The sequence below is a fragment of the Stegodyphus dumicola genome, chromosome 6 (genome assembly GCF_044657685.1).
Source record: "Stegodyphus dumicola isolate Sdum_Otavi_A_Nest chromosome 6, ASM4465768v1".
NCBI lineage: Eukaryota > Metazoa > Arthropoda > Arachnida > Araneae > Eresidae > Stegodyphus > Stegodyphus dumicola.
This window is the reverse complement of record NC_140773.1, coordinates 127,991,556-128,007,901: the sequence shown is the minus strand read 5'-3', so window position 1 is coordinate 128,007,901 and position 16,346 is coordinate 127,991,556.

Below are 16,346 nucleotides of genomic sequence, written 5' to 3'. Positions count from 1 at the left end.
GTTTAAATCATATTTCTTTTATTGTAGTTAAAAATTCTGCGTCCACAAACAAATTAGGATACTAATCAGACCTTTTCTAGAACATTTGCTATTTAGATAGTATTGCGATAGGACGAAAGCAGGGCGTCAGCATATTAGTCGCAAAAGAGAAGCAAAGCGTGCAGGTATTCCAATATGGTAGATTATTAAGAGACAAATATCGGTTTTTAAAATTTTTGAGTTAATTTCCGAATTACCTACTTCATCAACATTATGCAATGTTCATATGATAGATTAATCTAAAAATAACGAAGTTTAAAAAAAGTTATTTCTATTTTCAAAATAGAGAGAAGAAATAAATAAATTGAAAATTAAGCATAGGGTCTATTGCTAATTATAAGTTATATTTATATATTTTTTATCTTTTACATATATACCGTATATTCTGGCGTATAACGCGCCCTTTTAATACAAAAACTAAGATCGAAATGTATGGGTGCGCATTTTATGCTGGATATAAAAATGATAGATTAAAAATAGTGAAAACAATCAGCATACAAAAGTTAGATTTTTTACATGTACCTAGATGCTCTTTATTTGAAACAAATGACATACATTATGAACTTAAAAACTTTCATTATCGGGTAACGTGAAAACTACATCTTGTTCATTTTCCGTTATATCTTCAGGCAAATCATCGAATTCCTTTTCATCTTTGCTATCTTCGGTTTCATCTTTGCATTGTTATTCTAATCCATAAATAAGTAATCACCAGCCGTTCCATCTTTGACCAACACCAAACATGCTTGCTGCAGCACGATTTCATTTTCTTCTGCAAACTAATTGACTTTGCATTTGAAAGCAGCACTATGTTGTTTCGTTTGGCAGAAGACATATTTGCTACCAAAAGTATTATTTCAACTAAAGCAAATGCGATTTATTATAGATTTCGATGTTCACTTCAAAAGACTACAGAAAGAGATGTGACTCCTAACTCGGAGAATTCATTCGATTCGAAAGAGTATTGCTACCACAAATTCTTCCCCTTTTTTCTCGAAACCCTAGAATAAAATTCTTGAGCACATCTGCTTTGAATCCACCACCTTTGCGAATTTATTTACTCTCTCAAGGCTTTACCCCTACACAGGTATCGTTTTTCTTATCGTTTGTTAGTTCAATATACTATTTTTCAAACGCTTGGAGAAAATCTTCGAATGAATGATTTTAAAGGACAAGAGTATCGTTACATGTATCGTTCAGGTTTCTTCGTTGAGAGAAGGGTGCGCTTTATACGGCGAATATACCTAAAAATTAATAAATATAGTTTAAAATTAAAGGTGAGTGTTATACATCGGAATATACGATATATATATATATATATATATATATATATATATATATATATATATCAAAGATTGAAATGAAAGATTGAAAGTAAGTATATTAATAAATTGCCTAATACTTGAGCAAAAGCTAAAAAGTAATAAAATAATAATTTATTTACTAATGGATAATTGAGTATATTATCTCTTTTGAGAAAGTTACTAGAATTTTAGTTGAATGAAGTAACTAAGAAGCATTTAAAAATGAAATTTTTTTAAAAGGAAACATCAAATATGAATCATTAATAAAATTTTGAAAATGGAAACTTTTAAAAATGAAAAAGTAATCAACAATCCAAGTAATTATCGTCATTGATCGGAAATTGGTTGACTTCTCAAGGGGAAAAAAACAACCCGCGATCAATTAATATACTCAGCGTAGAATGTTGATCCACATTGAAGAGGAAGAATACTGATTGCGTAGAGAAATGCCTATCCATAATGCGTAGGAAATTTAAAGCAGGTTAAAGCTTAATTTTTATTTTCATTTGCGGCCACAATCTACTTAACAATCTAACTGTGCCTACTTAAAATTTTGAATACTATTGAGAAGGAAGAGAGCACAGGGAGAAAGCGTCATTGATGGAAGATAAGAGGAAGCTAAGTGTGCAGTTATCCAGTATGGTAGAAACATTCTCGAATCATCATGAATAATAAACATGTTTCTCTCTGCAACACTCCTACATGCACTAGGTTTTACGTTCATAAATCTTTCAGTGAGTTTGGATTGCGGTAGCGGTAGTACATGTTTATAGAAAGATAGAGAAAATTTAGCATCCAAACATGAATCATACTATTAGTCCAGTCATAAAAGTACTCATTTAAAAAACTTGTAGAGCCATTAGGTATTTTTGGAAGTAGTCAAGATAAAAAATGAGCAAAGCCTTCACCAGGAATCGAACCACGGACCTCTGGAAGATGCGCCCAGCGTGCAGACCATCATACCACGTAGGCATGCCAAGAAGGCGGGAGAAATACCTTATATACTCCCCCTTTTAAAGGGCAACTGGGGTTTTTAGGGAACCCAAGCTTCAAATCCTGTGTATAGAGAGTGTTCATCCACCACCCTTTTAGTTCGGGCGCCACAGTAGAGACAATAGTTATTTTCGGAAGCAGGCAAGATGAAAAATGAGTAACGCCTTCGCTGGAAATCGAATCACAGACCTCTGGAATACGCGCCCAGCGTGCAGACCACCACACTACGAAGGCATGCCAAGGAGGCGGGAGAAATACCTTATAAACTAAGGGTTCGGTTTTAGAAACAAGAAGATTGAACTTCTAATTCTGAAAGATAGATAACATTGTAAACGTTTAATACAAAACTTTATAATGATTTGAGAAGTTTAAACAGACTGAAGCCAAAAACCTTGCCTTGTGTTAAGACGAAAGTGAATATTAAAGTTATTACATGAAGTAAAGCAATCTAGATAATGTTAAAAAAATCTTTTTTTCATTTATTTCTGGAAATGTTCTCATAATTCAGGGCATCACTGTAATATCTATTTTTAAAAATAAAATTTACCATTAACATCTTATTGCATCTAATATTTTATGTTATGAGCTATAATCTCTTCAACAAGGCTATGTCAGAGACATCTTTTCATTTAAACTCCTGCAATTTCTCAACATTCATTTAGTGGAATCTTTCTGGGTTTCTGCATCTAGTCTTCTCGTTAGCAACACCCGAAATGACATGAATACCCATGCTTCCTTTTGAATGTCTCTTCCTGTTCGGTCAGTGCTACCTCAAAATTCTTCTATTGAACATGATATAGAGCGAATTTAGGCCTGCTCGACGAAGTTCATTGTGAGTTTTACGTATGCATTGGTCTTTGCAATCTAATTTAATGAAGAGCTCCCTCAAACAGACAACAAATTCACCCTCTTAAGAGGAAGGACTATAGTAAATGATGTCTTTCTCGTTAATTTTGGGCGTAAGTAATTAAATCACTTGCTTATAGTAATGGGATTTTAATTAATTTCTCATTTTTGATTCATGCTTTTGTTAAGAAATTGGAAAAATTAATTTTTAACATTTGTTTAAAAAAAGAAGAACCACACAAAATTGCAAGAATGTATTTAGAACTGTGCATAAGCCTGAATTAAAAGGGAGCAATTTTAAGTTATAGTTGGATTCTTGGAAAAGTGTTTCGAGAACAATTGCTGAAAGTTCTATAAACGCCTGGTGAATAATAAAAATTGCATTAGAAATTACCTTAGAGGAGTCTTTTCAAAACGTTTGCGATAACGGTTATAATCACATATCGTTACGCTAACCACGAATGAGCATCGTGTTTCCCAATATTACCGTATTACCGAATAAAACTTCATATACGGCAACAAGTGGCGGATAACGGTTTGATTGTCCTGTATTTTATGATTACATCCTACAGTTCTAAATGAAAAGCATAATTTAATTTTGAAGTTTATCCAAATTTACTACACTGCCTCACTTAAATCGCTTATGAATTGAGCGTCAATACCTATGGCTATTTGTTAAACGCAGATGATGGCTTTAATTTACAAATTTATCTATATTTAAAACACTGCCCGAAACTTGTGAGCTAAGAGCTTAAAACGTCAGTAATCTTCAAGTTGCAGGTCACCGGGGTATTACTTTCTCTTTCAATGAACCATCGCACATCAGTGAACTATTGGTTAGCCAAGACCCAAGAGTGACACTAATTCGACAGGCAAGTGTGTCCTTCGGTTTAATTTTAGTCTAGAGGTTTACGTAAATCTGCAACACTACTCTACACCGGGACCTATTGACTGGCCAAAGGATTCCTCAGTATGTAGGTTACTGGTGACCCGGGCAACATAGACTGGTACCAGTATTCTTCGATTCAACTTAAATTTAAAAGGCTATCTGAAGTGATGCACTGCCTCATATCAGTAATCCAGTAACGACCAACAGCGGCCATTTGCCTACAGGTCACCAATGATCAATTATCTCGACAGACTACAGTATCAATGTAGAAGGGAAAAAAGTCAATTTAAACTTCAAAATAAGAAAAAAGCAATTCAGTTTGGCCTCTTCTATGGAAAAAAATACACATCCGCAGCAAAACTTTTTTGCGTCTGAAGAAGACATATTGCATGTATGTTTAAATTTTACTAACGAAAATGTTACATAATTAATATCTTTTCTATCTGTATCATTTGGTCCCAATGTTCGCTCAGTTTTGAATTTATGTAGGTTCGAGTGATAAGTCGTTTCACTGTGAAGTCAGAAGAGAAGTGAAAGTTTCAGCCTGTCTGCCAACTTTGCTTTGGCATATAAAGTTTCACTCTTTGGGGACTCCAACACTTAGCTTGAATTAAATAGTGTTCGATTTCAACCGCATATCTTTAAATAACAATATCTGAAGTTTCATTTCTAATGGTTGAGCGGGTAGGTTGCTAAGGGGTTATATAACGGAGTTCTTTATGAAAAATATTTACATACATTTTTCATTATTTAATCATATAGATGATAAAAACCCTTGATATATTTATATTTCGAGAATTCATATTATGTGCTTTATCTTGTATGAGTCAGTGTATATACGTAACCGCTCAAATGTTTTATTTAAATAAATTTGTACGACATTCTGAATCTGTATTTTCTAACTTCTGTTTATTGAGTCGAGTTTCAATTTCGCATAATTTAACAATTTTAAAATTCACAAACTTATCAGTAACACTTAATAAAAATTTACGAATAGGGAAACAGAAACACATTTTAATTAACTATTTAAATTTCTTTAATTAATTAATTTATTTATTATTAATTATTTTAATTAATTTATTGTTATCCAATTACTCATTCATAATCAATTTCAACTACATTCCCAAAATTTTAAAGTTTATTTTGTTCTTCGGTAGACTACACAATAAAACTCGAAAAATGGAAATACCCTTTTGTGAAACTTGATATGAGCATCGCTGATGAATTTATCACTATAATATATTTAATTGTCAATATAGCTCAATGTACACAGTAAAGTGTATTACAAATAAATGTTGGATTAAAATTAATACAGTAAAAAACTTCACAATTAAACACACTTCTGCAGTTTGTTTGATTAAATGATTAGAAACATTTAAAGTGAAGTAATATGCTGTTTTCCTTTTCGATAAAAGCTGCTTATATCAAAAGAAAATTTTTGGAAATAAAGAAATAGTACAAAAAAGAATAAGTTAAAAACCAAAAAAAGAAATAAAAACTGTAGTTTTTTCAAACACTTGTGTATAATTGGAAAACGACTACGACCCAACGATTGCGAAAGTAAAGAGCAGTTAAGGACTTCTAAGCCGGATATGCGGACAGGTGTGTGTATGTGTGCATAAGTACATTATATATATATATATATACATATATATACAAATTACAATAAAAGGGGAGGTGCACAGCTACATGTTATGGCAGTCCCATATACAAAATTTCAGTGTTCTAAGGCTAATCGGTATTGAGTTTTGCGATATATATATATATATACATATATACATACGTAAAGACGTCATAAAGAAGTCTGTTTGAATGAATTTCATTACAATTTACAGTTCATTTTGGAAAAAGGAGTCCTTTATTATGTCCTTATGTACAGACTGTCAAAATGGATATATCCCTTGAAATACGAAAACCGTAATTTTTCGCTATTACCATACCTCGTACAAGGAAGTAAAAAGAGATTTAGTACGTGTTTTTTTCATTGGATCGCTAGCTCACTACATTTACAGATAATAATTCCATCAAGTGGTAGTATTTTATGTTTTCCCAAGACACGAAATTCGGGCACTCGAAGAAGTTTCTTCGAGATATTTAATAATAGTAAAAATAAAAGTTAAGCAAAAATATATAAAGCTGAAAATCCTGTGCGCTTTTTAATGAATCAAAGACAAAAATTTTTGTTGTAAATCATCATACCTGATTAATACAAAAATAAAGTAAACAAAATGAATGAATATTTTTAATTTCTTATCTAAAGTGCATATTGGGAATCAGAAAATATTATTTTGCACTAGTCTGCATTCCTACACGTTAGTATATTATGAATATTTCCTCACTGTTTAACCCTCGTATTTTTCCGTAAACAAAGCTCTACTGCATAGTAAAAGCTAAGTATAAATAAGGGGAATTTCTGCAACATAAATTACCTTGCGGAATATAAATCTGTATATGCGTTAGACAACCTGCAGAAATATAAAATAAAATTACTTTTGTAAAACTATTAGGAAGCAATTAATGAGCACAGGATTTATTTCTTATTTAGAAACAAATAGATTTTACCTCGTTTCTTAAAAAATTAAGCATTTTCACCAATCTTTTAACGTTCATAATGCCCACGAAGTTTGAAAAATTAGCATCAAATAAATCTTATGGGTTTACATACAATACGCAGTTTTCTACATTTTTAATCACCAAAAGTTATATTCTTTTAAAACTTCTCTGAGGTAATGAGTCTTATATTTCATTTTTCTTTAATATATCATTGAAAATTTAAGAAAATCTCAGACTTCATTGGAAATAATTACCAGAATTAAATTCGCAGCTTTGAAGGAAGCAATTTTTTGCAGCTCATTAAACATTCAAGGTAATAATTTTCTTAATTAGGTAAAAATCTTTTCCGGGAAGACATGAAACTTAAAATCACAAAAGTAAGTTACCACGCGACTAAAAATGACATCAAACTAACTTAGCTTTATTTATTGAGATCCCAATTACACTGTATGTAGAACTAAATATCATAAAGTCTGACTCTGAAAGATAAAATCTAAGCAGGGACTACTATAATACACAAAAAATTTGTAAATTAATTTTACCGTGTTTTGTTTAACTCCCAAGGATATGGTTTTTCAGATATCTCTTTACTAATAAAGAACATTTAGATGTGAATTATCTCTTTACATTTCGATATTTGGGGAATTTCTATTACGGTGAAGCACAGGAGCACTCTTGGAAATTTAAGCCTGGATGCTATATTTCCATTTCTGTATGCGGTGAAACACATGAAGTCTTAAAACTAGACCCTAGGGCAAGCTTCCCTTTAAAGACCCTTCAAGAAGGCATTCCTCTAAAAAAAGAGATGAATTCTTGGAAGGCATTTGAAAAGAGACTGGCTCATTTTCACATTACACTTAAGAAAATCCCTAAAAGGTTCTCTTGTAGCCAGTGTTTAGTGATCTTAGCTGTCAGCCGCTAGGGAGCTCTGAGCATTTCGTTAGATGAAGGAAGAGGGAATAAGAGATTCGGTAGTATAAAGCTATCAGCAAAATTTTGTAAAATACCTTTTTTTTAAAAAAAATTCAATTTTAATTCATTCTGCATGATTTTTAAAAGAAAACCTTTATTGTATATAATTTAATGCACATATAAATATAACTTTGACGAAACATCGCCTTCGTTACTGATTTCTTCACACGAATGGCGCCGGTGAAACTGTTGATTTAGACTTAGACTTAGAACTCTATAATTGACCGAGCTATTGCGAAGAGCAATGTTGCTGGTTCCAGAATTAAAGCCCAAGGGCACTTGATATAAAGAAATCCGGACGTGGAGAAAATATCAGATGAGAAAAGGGGAAGAAGAGAAGTACCAAAGGAGCAAGACAATGCAATCGGACAAGTTCGCAAAACGTGACGAGCGATCATAGCTTTCAAGGAGGACCCAAGACAATGCAAATCAATGACAACAGTATGAGAAGATACACTACAGCAGTAGTTCCAATGACAAATTCAAATACAACTAAACATCTCAATCAATAGTGCTTGCACTGGAAGTATGAACAGCTACCAATTCAGGAGCTAAGTGAAAAAGTTGTCGTCTTCTCCCATGAAGGTGTGAGCTGCAAGTGGTCTGACGCTTCTATCTTCGAAGAGAATTTCATAATTAAAGACTTGGGAGTAATTAACAAAGTCACACTGTACAGCTTTGTTGAAGAATTTTTCATTAGATCTTCTGATGTAATCTGGAATCGTCTCAAGGTTTAAGTCTCTGTGTAAAAGTTTATTGCGGATAAGATAGTGTGAATCAGTAATAATGCGCAGAAACTTGTTTTGCACTACTTCTAATTGATGCAGTTGAGTTTGAGTGACCGTGTTCCAAGCAGGAGCAGCATAACAAAGTATCGGTCGAATGCAAGTGGTATATATATGGTTTTTGGTACGCAAGCTAAGATTTGAATATTTTCCAATGCCCGGGAGAAATCTGCATATTATGCCCATGGCTTTGCTCTTGACACTATTAATGTGGTTAGACCATGTGAGCCTTTGGTTCAAAATAATTCCTAAGTATTTGGCCTTTGTGACCAGAGGAACAGCTTCCTGAAAAAGATAGAGATCTTTAAAAGCAATGTTTTTGTCTAGTGGACCCTTTATATTAGGCAACTAACTTCTGTTTGAGAAAGCTGCTTTAGGATTGGTTAAAGGCGATATTTGAATATAGGTGGCACCAGGAAATGCTGATATCCATTGTTGCCCTGCTAGTGCTGGGATCTAAATTTGGGTATTTTTAGCAGAATGGCTCAAGCGACTGAAGCAAAAGTTAACATTAGCCTCAAGCTTTCAGGAAGCTATGTCTTTCTTGGTGCGAACGAAGTTGCCTCAATTGACATACTGACACACTGATTAATAAAGTAATTAAATAAGATATATTGTCCAGTATGTTCAAGTGTTTGTTGGACAAAGAAATGACAAAATGCAATTTATTGTTTATTAATGGGTTTAATGGGCACTTTAATGGTAATGCGTCATTTAGTACCTGAATTTACTAGAGTACTTTTGAAAATTGCTGTGCGATAAAATGTACAATTTACGTAGAGTCTACATAAATATATGATATAATTTACGGGACTGCATCTCTACTTTTAGCCCATACGGTATAATACAGATCACAAAGGATTTTATGAAGACTATTACGATGTTCAAACGCCAGAAAAACGAAAATCAACTGTGCTGTTCATGGGATTCCAAACATGAATCTTCCAATTCCAGCTGTGAGAGCACGTGCAGAAGGATGCGATGATTCATTCGTCCCCACTTAAAAAGAGAGTGGGGAAAGCAGTGAGATCCAGTTGCAAAATCCAGGTGATGGTTATTTACCACCTACTATATTTTAATTCTCTCTCGTCTCTTTATAGGTTGTTAGGATTTTTGAAGCCATGAAACTTTAAAAATAATTGCCGGAGTGAGCGATTCGAACCACAGATTTTCTATTGCCATCTGGATGTGATAATTACATCGTGAGATAAAGCATAAAAATATGCTTATTTCTTAAATTCTAAACCGCAAAAGTTACATAGATTTTCAATTTAGGTGCAGAAAATGATTGGATTTGTAATATAAGTTAATAGTTAGTTTGTTTAAAATAAATTTTAATTGTTTGTTTGATGTTTGCGTTAATTTAATTTATGCATTTTTACCAGTCATTTCAAATTTCGTAATGCACACAGAGTTTGAAATATCTGCAACCAAAAAATTTTATGAAAACTTTCTAAATGAAAACTTAGTAAACTATAATGAAATGATTTGAAATGATTAGAAATTGCATAGAATATGTGAGTTCATAACTTTTGAATTAAAAATATTTTTATGGAGTCTTTCATATTCCGTTTAAATTATATATCGATGAAGATTATGTTAAGTGATTAAAGTAAAGCACATGAGGCCTTGTATGTCAAAGAGTTTGGGTCATTTTCATCCATGGTTTCATCCATAGTTATCCATGGAGAAAACTACAAAAACTGCTGTACAGCTAACCTATTCGCTGACATAAGATCCCGATACGAACTACATGTATTCAGCAATTTTGCCGGCTCGACTACTGATGGGAATATCTGAAATGGAATTCAGTTGTAATTCACTGTAAGACGAAATATTTTTAAAGATAAACGATTGCCAGACATATTAATTTGTATTGCGTTTCACAGATTTTATGTTATTAAACTTTTATGTATATAAAATACATACTTCAAGTATTATATTAATTTTTTCCAAATAGGATGCTGAAAGTGAAAATGTTGATGAATAAATTTTAAGTATGTCCAAAATATAGATAATAATGTCTATAATATAGGTATTGTAGAATCATTAGGCAATTTTGAAGCAGAAAACTTAAAAAATGAGCAATGACTTCCCCTGGACTCGAACCTGGACCTCTTGAATACGCGCCGATTGTGCTACGGTTATACCACAAAAGCATGCTGGAAGAAGAGAGAAAATACCTTATATACTCCCCCATTTAATGACGACTGGGGATTCGCAAACCGATTCACCAAATCCCGGTAGTGATAAATTATTGTTCACCACTTTATAGTTCGGGCGCTATTTGTAGCGCCATTAGGGTTTCTTTTCTTCCTTTTTTTTTGTAGCAGAACAGGTGAAAAATAAGCAATGGCCTTGGACTCGAACCTGGACCTCTGAAATACGCGCCGAGTGTGCTACCGTTACATCACAAAGGCATGCTGAAAGAAGGGAGAAAATACATTATAATATATTTCATCTAGATCATTTGTTAACTAAGGGTTTAGTCTGCTGGTTAAGAACATAAAATTGCGAGGTATATAAAAGATATATAATGGCTAATTTAACTTATTTGCAGTCACGCTTATTTTCGAGGACTTTCTGAGGAAAACTAGATCATATGCGTGTTGTAAATGAGGAGGCCACGAGTTCTCAATGCTGCCACCTTTTAGTTGCTTGGAGTCAATACCGACATGACCGATTTTCAGTGGCCTTATCCATTGTATCACTGCTGGGCTAGCTTATTTATGATCTTGCGTTATTGTCTGTGGCTGTTATTTAGATTTTAATCTTAAAGGACATGTGCATTTCAAAATTTGCCTCATTTTTTTTTAATATTTGATTTTGATTTTGTGTAATTTTAATTAACCTGTACTTCATGAAGAGAACTTATTTCGATTTCGAACGTCACTAACAATTAAAATACGAAACAAATTGTTCCCAGATAATCCAGTTAACGGGATCTTCCTGACAAACCATTTAATTTCCCTCCTTTCTTTCTTTTAATTTTTCTTTTCAATTCGTTCCTCACTAAATGAGAAGAAACAACGCATAGATAACAAACTCCACATTAGCGTGACCGTCTACGCAAGCGGAAAAACGAATTCGAGTGAAAGAAAAATAATTAAAAAAATACTTCTCTCATTAACAAAACACTGTGCCCTTTTATAGCACAAAACAAATTAGATTAGAGTCTGAATCAATTCATTTATTCAGTGTTATCTCACGCCTTATAATCCATTCAGGACTGAATGTTCGTGGTTACAAGCGCATTCCCCATTCCATTTTTTTACTTTTTCTCTTCCCATTCCTTGTGTGCAGAATTTTTCACTCTGGTTTGATAATGTGGCGGACACGCGAAAACACCCTTAGATAATTGTTTCCTGTCAATGATTGTGGAGAAAATTTCGATAATTTTTTCTCTTTTCTAGAATAATGATTTTCGCCTGATGGAATAAGAGGGGAAACGTTCTGCTGCTGTAGAGGTATCGAAACATTGTTGAAAATGATGTTAGGAGCAATGTGGATGAGAGTGCTACTTTATATCAAGAAAAGAGTTCCGGTGCATTGATTATAGTTCCTAAAATTTTTTAGGATTGATGAATGATGAAAGATATGATAATGATTTCAAGAAAAGTGAGCCCGAATGAAGAAAAAGTGAAATTGATGAAATATTATTCTTAGAGATTGTTCTACATTAGAGAAAGTTTTTTGAATATCTAAAAGAAATAGTACGTATACATGTTTTTTTGTTTAATGCTATGCTTAGTAAAAGACAAGTTGCCTATTGTATATCTGCAAACAAAATGTAGGGCTTCGAAAACAAACAAAATTATTCGATAATCATTTCCTATATAGTTACATGCAGTGTCAGTAATCAAATCTTTCAGGCACAGTTTTCTAAGATTTACTTTTCATGAGTACATTTTAAAGACTGCCATTTAAATTTTGAAAGAAAGTTTTTGAAAGTGTACTATCAATGAAAACATGAGTCAGAAATTAAAACAGAACATGGGTGTTGAAGTTATGGAAAAGTAATTGTATCGAAAACAGAAAACCGTAATTTTTTTCTAATTTATTGCACATACCATTCTTTTGAAATAAATTCATTTTATCACAAAATAAAGTTTGGAAAACGCATGTGAAATTTCTGTGCTTAGTTATATAAAAAGAAGCATTATACATAAATATGTAGCATTATGCATAAATACACTAGAGGTTCTTCTTTAAGCCGCAGCACTATTTTTAGATGTTGCAACTTCAAAATTAAGCTAAATAATCTTTCGCGGATTTCACGCCCACAAAATCTCTAGTAGAAATTTGCTGCATATTTCCATTCTGAAATTATGATTCCAGAAGTAGCGTCCTAGCGCATGAACATAAAAAGCAGAAGTAAAAGTTTCTACTTAAACATGCGAACAAAGAAACAAAGAAAGTTCCACACGTTTACTGACATTTATTCTATGTGACCGGTAATTACGTATTTACTGCAGATCCTTTAAAGAATTTATGTAGAATAGTTGAAAAGATTAACATAAAGTCAAGTAAAAGGAATACAATCAAAGTATTCGATGTTGTCGATAGTATGGCCGACTTTTAGAAAGGTATATCCATCTTCTCAAAATATTAGCGGTGCATAAAAGTTGTTGCTAAGGGTGCATAAAAGTTGAGAGAGAGAAGCCGAGAAAAATTTATACCTTTACATGGGAAGTGATACACCGGGCAACGGAAGCTATTGCAAATCAAATGCACATCAAAATGTTTGGCACTGAAATTCAATTATTGCGACTTATTTAGCTAGCCGATGGTAATACTTCTATTTTACCTTCATATTACAGCCACTTATAGTATTCAGTATTTCGCTCAGCTTATTACTTTGCATATTAGAAATGACACATGTAACGGCTTAGGGTTCTTTTGTAGAGTCTCACTGGTCAGTACGGATATAGAAAGTTTCAGGATTTACATCGGAACTATATGTATCGCAACTGTATCTACAAAACCGACACTTCAGAAACAAGTAGAACTTACAGATACTGAAAAGGATAGAGTGACATATTTAACTGGATTTCATAATTGATGCAATTCCTTAAAAGACAGGATCTTTTTATTTCTTATCTAGTAGGATTTGGAAAATGCTGAGAAAGATATATGAAGCTGTCGTAGCAGAAGCCCAATTAACCGTGTGTGTAACATTGTTTTGGTGTCTACTACTGCACTAAGGTTATTTCGCATGTATGTCTGCACTGCGGTTGCACCCAGTTTATTTTCATGGCTGATAAAATGAGAATTCAGCACTATGTGCATCGGTTCTGAGAATCATTGTACCAAGCGTTTACGTGGCTCCTAGTTCAAAACTTCATTTCACTGTGGTTTTTCATAAGTTGTTAAAAAAGAAGACATTGTTTTGCCTTTTCTTTCCCCTAGATGTTAAGCATATTTGGAACACGCTTAGAGAACATATTTAACATGGCCACATTCCCTGGCAGCTACTGAAAAACTGAAAGCAGCGTTAAAACATGTTACCACAGGGATGTACCAATAATCTGATTGGAAATATGGAAACATGAAGCAAAAATATGCATTTTTAATCAAGATAAATAACTGCTCGAAGACTCTCTCATTTCTGCCATCTCCTGCCATCTCTGGTTATGGTTGTTCTGCAACTCAGAAATTAGTATAGTGCAACCATTTCTGAGTAAATTATGTTTGTATACGTTACTGTTATCGCATTGATCTTTTCATTATTTCGTTATGTAAGTGATAACTTATATAAGAACATATACAAGGTACTCCGAAATAAACACTTAAGTGAAATCTCTACTACTTCTTATGTTCTGTTTGCAAAAAGAAACTAATGTTTTCGAATTATTAAAATTTTGCATTATTTACATCCAACATGGATTTAAAACATATTCGCTAAATTTATTTAACGTGGCATGAAATAGTATCTAATTAATACAGAGGAAAACACTTTTATTTTCAGACTTAGCTTTGATCCAATTAATGTACTAAAAGATTTGAATAACGCACAAACTAATATTTGATACTATTCATACTTTCCTATACTTAATTATTTAAAACAAGTAGAGCTTTAATATTTAAATACTGAATGAAATCAAACAATAAAGTCCATAATGCAAACGTATTTGAACATTGTGAAACCTTAGTTATAACAGCAGCTATAATTAAATAAGTTGTAATCATACATGTAAAATATTGGGAATTAAAGCGCTTTTTCTCAGTTTTCACATATGTCAATTACACATTACAACCAGTTTTATTAAATGCTTGCGTAAAATTGAATAAAATTTGTAGACACATTAGGATTTTTTGGAACCCGCGGAGATAAAAAATTAGCAACTGCCTTCGCCGGGATTCGAACCACGGACCTCTGGAATACCGGCCCAACGTGCAGAACCACTCACCACAAAGGCACGCTAGGAAAACGGGAGAAATACCTTATATACTCCCCTTTTTAAGGGACTAATCATTTAAGGGGCCAATTCAGGGGACCCAATAGCCAAATCCTGGGTGTGGATAATCCTCATCCAACACCCTTTTAGTTTGGGCGCCACTGTAGAGACATTAGATATTTTGGAAGCAAGAAAGATGAAAAATTAGCAACACCTTCGCCGGGAATCGAGTCACGGACCTCTGGAATACCGGCCCAGCGTGCAGGACTACTACTCCACGAAGGCATGCTAGGAAAGCGGGAGAAATATCTTATAAAGTATTTATATTTTTTTTTTACTTATACATACGTTCAACATTTTGCGTCCATAAAAGTTTTCAGAATATTAGTCATAAAACATTACATTTACTATAATATGTATTATAAAACAAATTTTGCTATGAAGTACCAAAATAATTTATATTAAATATGATATTAATAAAGAATAATTCATGCTATAAATATTTATTAGCATGAGTAAATTCTCAGAGGTGAAGTTTAGCATCGAACAAGCATTATTGTGCTTCCTTATTTTACGTTAAAAATATGCATTCCATATTTCATTACTTTTATTTGCAAAAACTTAATATTGCGTTACTAAATACTTCACAAATTAAATATCAATTTAAGAAAACTGCCAAATATCTTTACAAAAGTTTGGACAAAGTGAACAATTGCTACTTTTACGTACAAGTGATGGAATCCCTGTGAAGGGCAAAAGATGCCTGGAATTTTCTCATTAAAGCTCACAAAAGGTCGAAAGTTTTATGAACATGACACTAATTGCTTCTTTTGTAACCTCGGAGCAAACCAATTTACTGTTTTACTTTCACGGATGTAAAGTAACTATACTTTGAAATGGCGATCTGAATAAATATTAATTTATAATAGATTTATGATCATTTTTAATATTTTAGTGCTCTAAAGCAGGTATTCAAATAAAGGACATATATAAGACAAAGTTTGTAGGGAATTTCCTTGCACTGAAATGGTTTTTCATAAAAAAATTCCGGCTCGGTATTTTATATAATTTTTCTCGGTACACTGATAATATTTTTCATCACTATACACATCAAGTTAAAAAAATATGAAATTAATTTTAACACAAATTATATCTATTTTTATCTCCTTGTACTAGGTAAAGGAACTATTGAAATCGCGAAAAATTTACGATATCATATTTAAAAGAAAATATCCATTTTAACCACTTTCGAATCTATTTGAAATGAGTTTTTGGTGACATCTTTATTCATGCTTAAAACGGACTCCGAGGGGACGTTTTTTGTGACGTTTGTACGTACGTAAGTACGCACGTATGTAGGTATCACACATAACTAAAAATGATTAGCTGTAAAATGTTGAAATTTTGTATGTGAGTCTGTTACGACTTCTAGTTGTGACCTTCCGTTCTTTTTTGTAACGCTATTTTGTTGTAGTTGGTGTGTATGTGTATGCAATATATATATACAGTCACCCTGTTATCCGGCTCGGTGAGCCTCGTTTTTTAATGGTAAATTGAGCATTTTTTG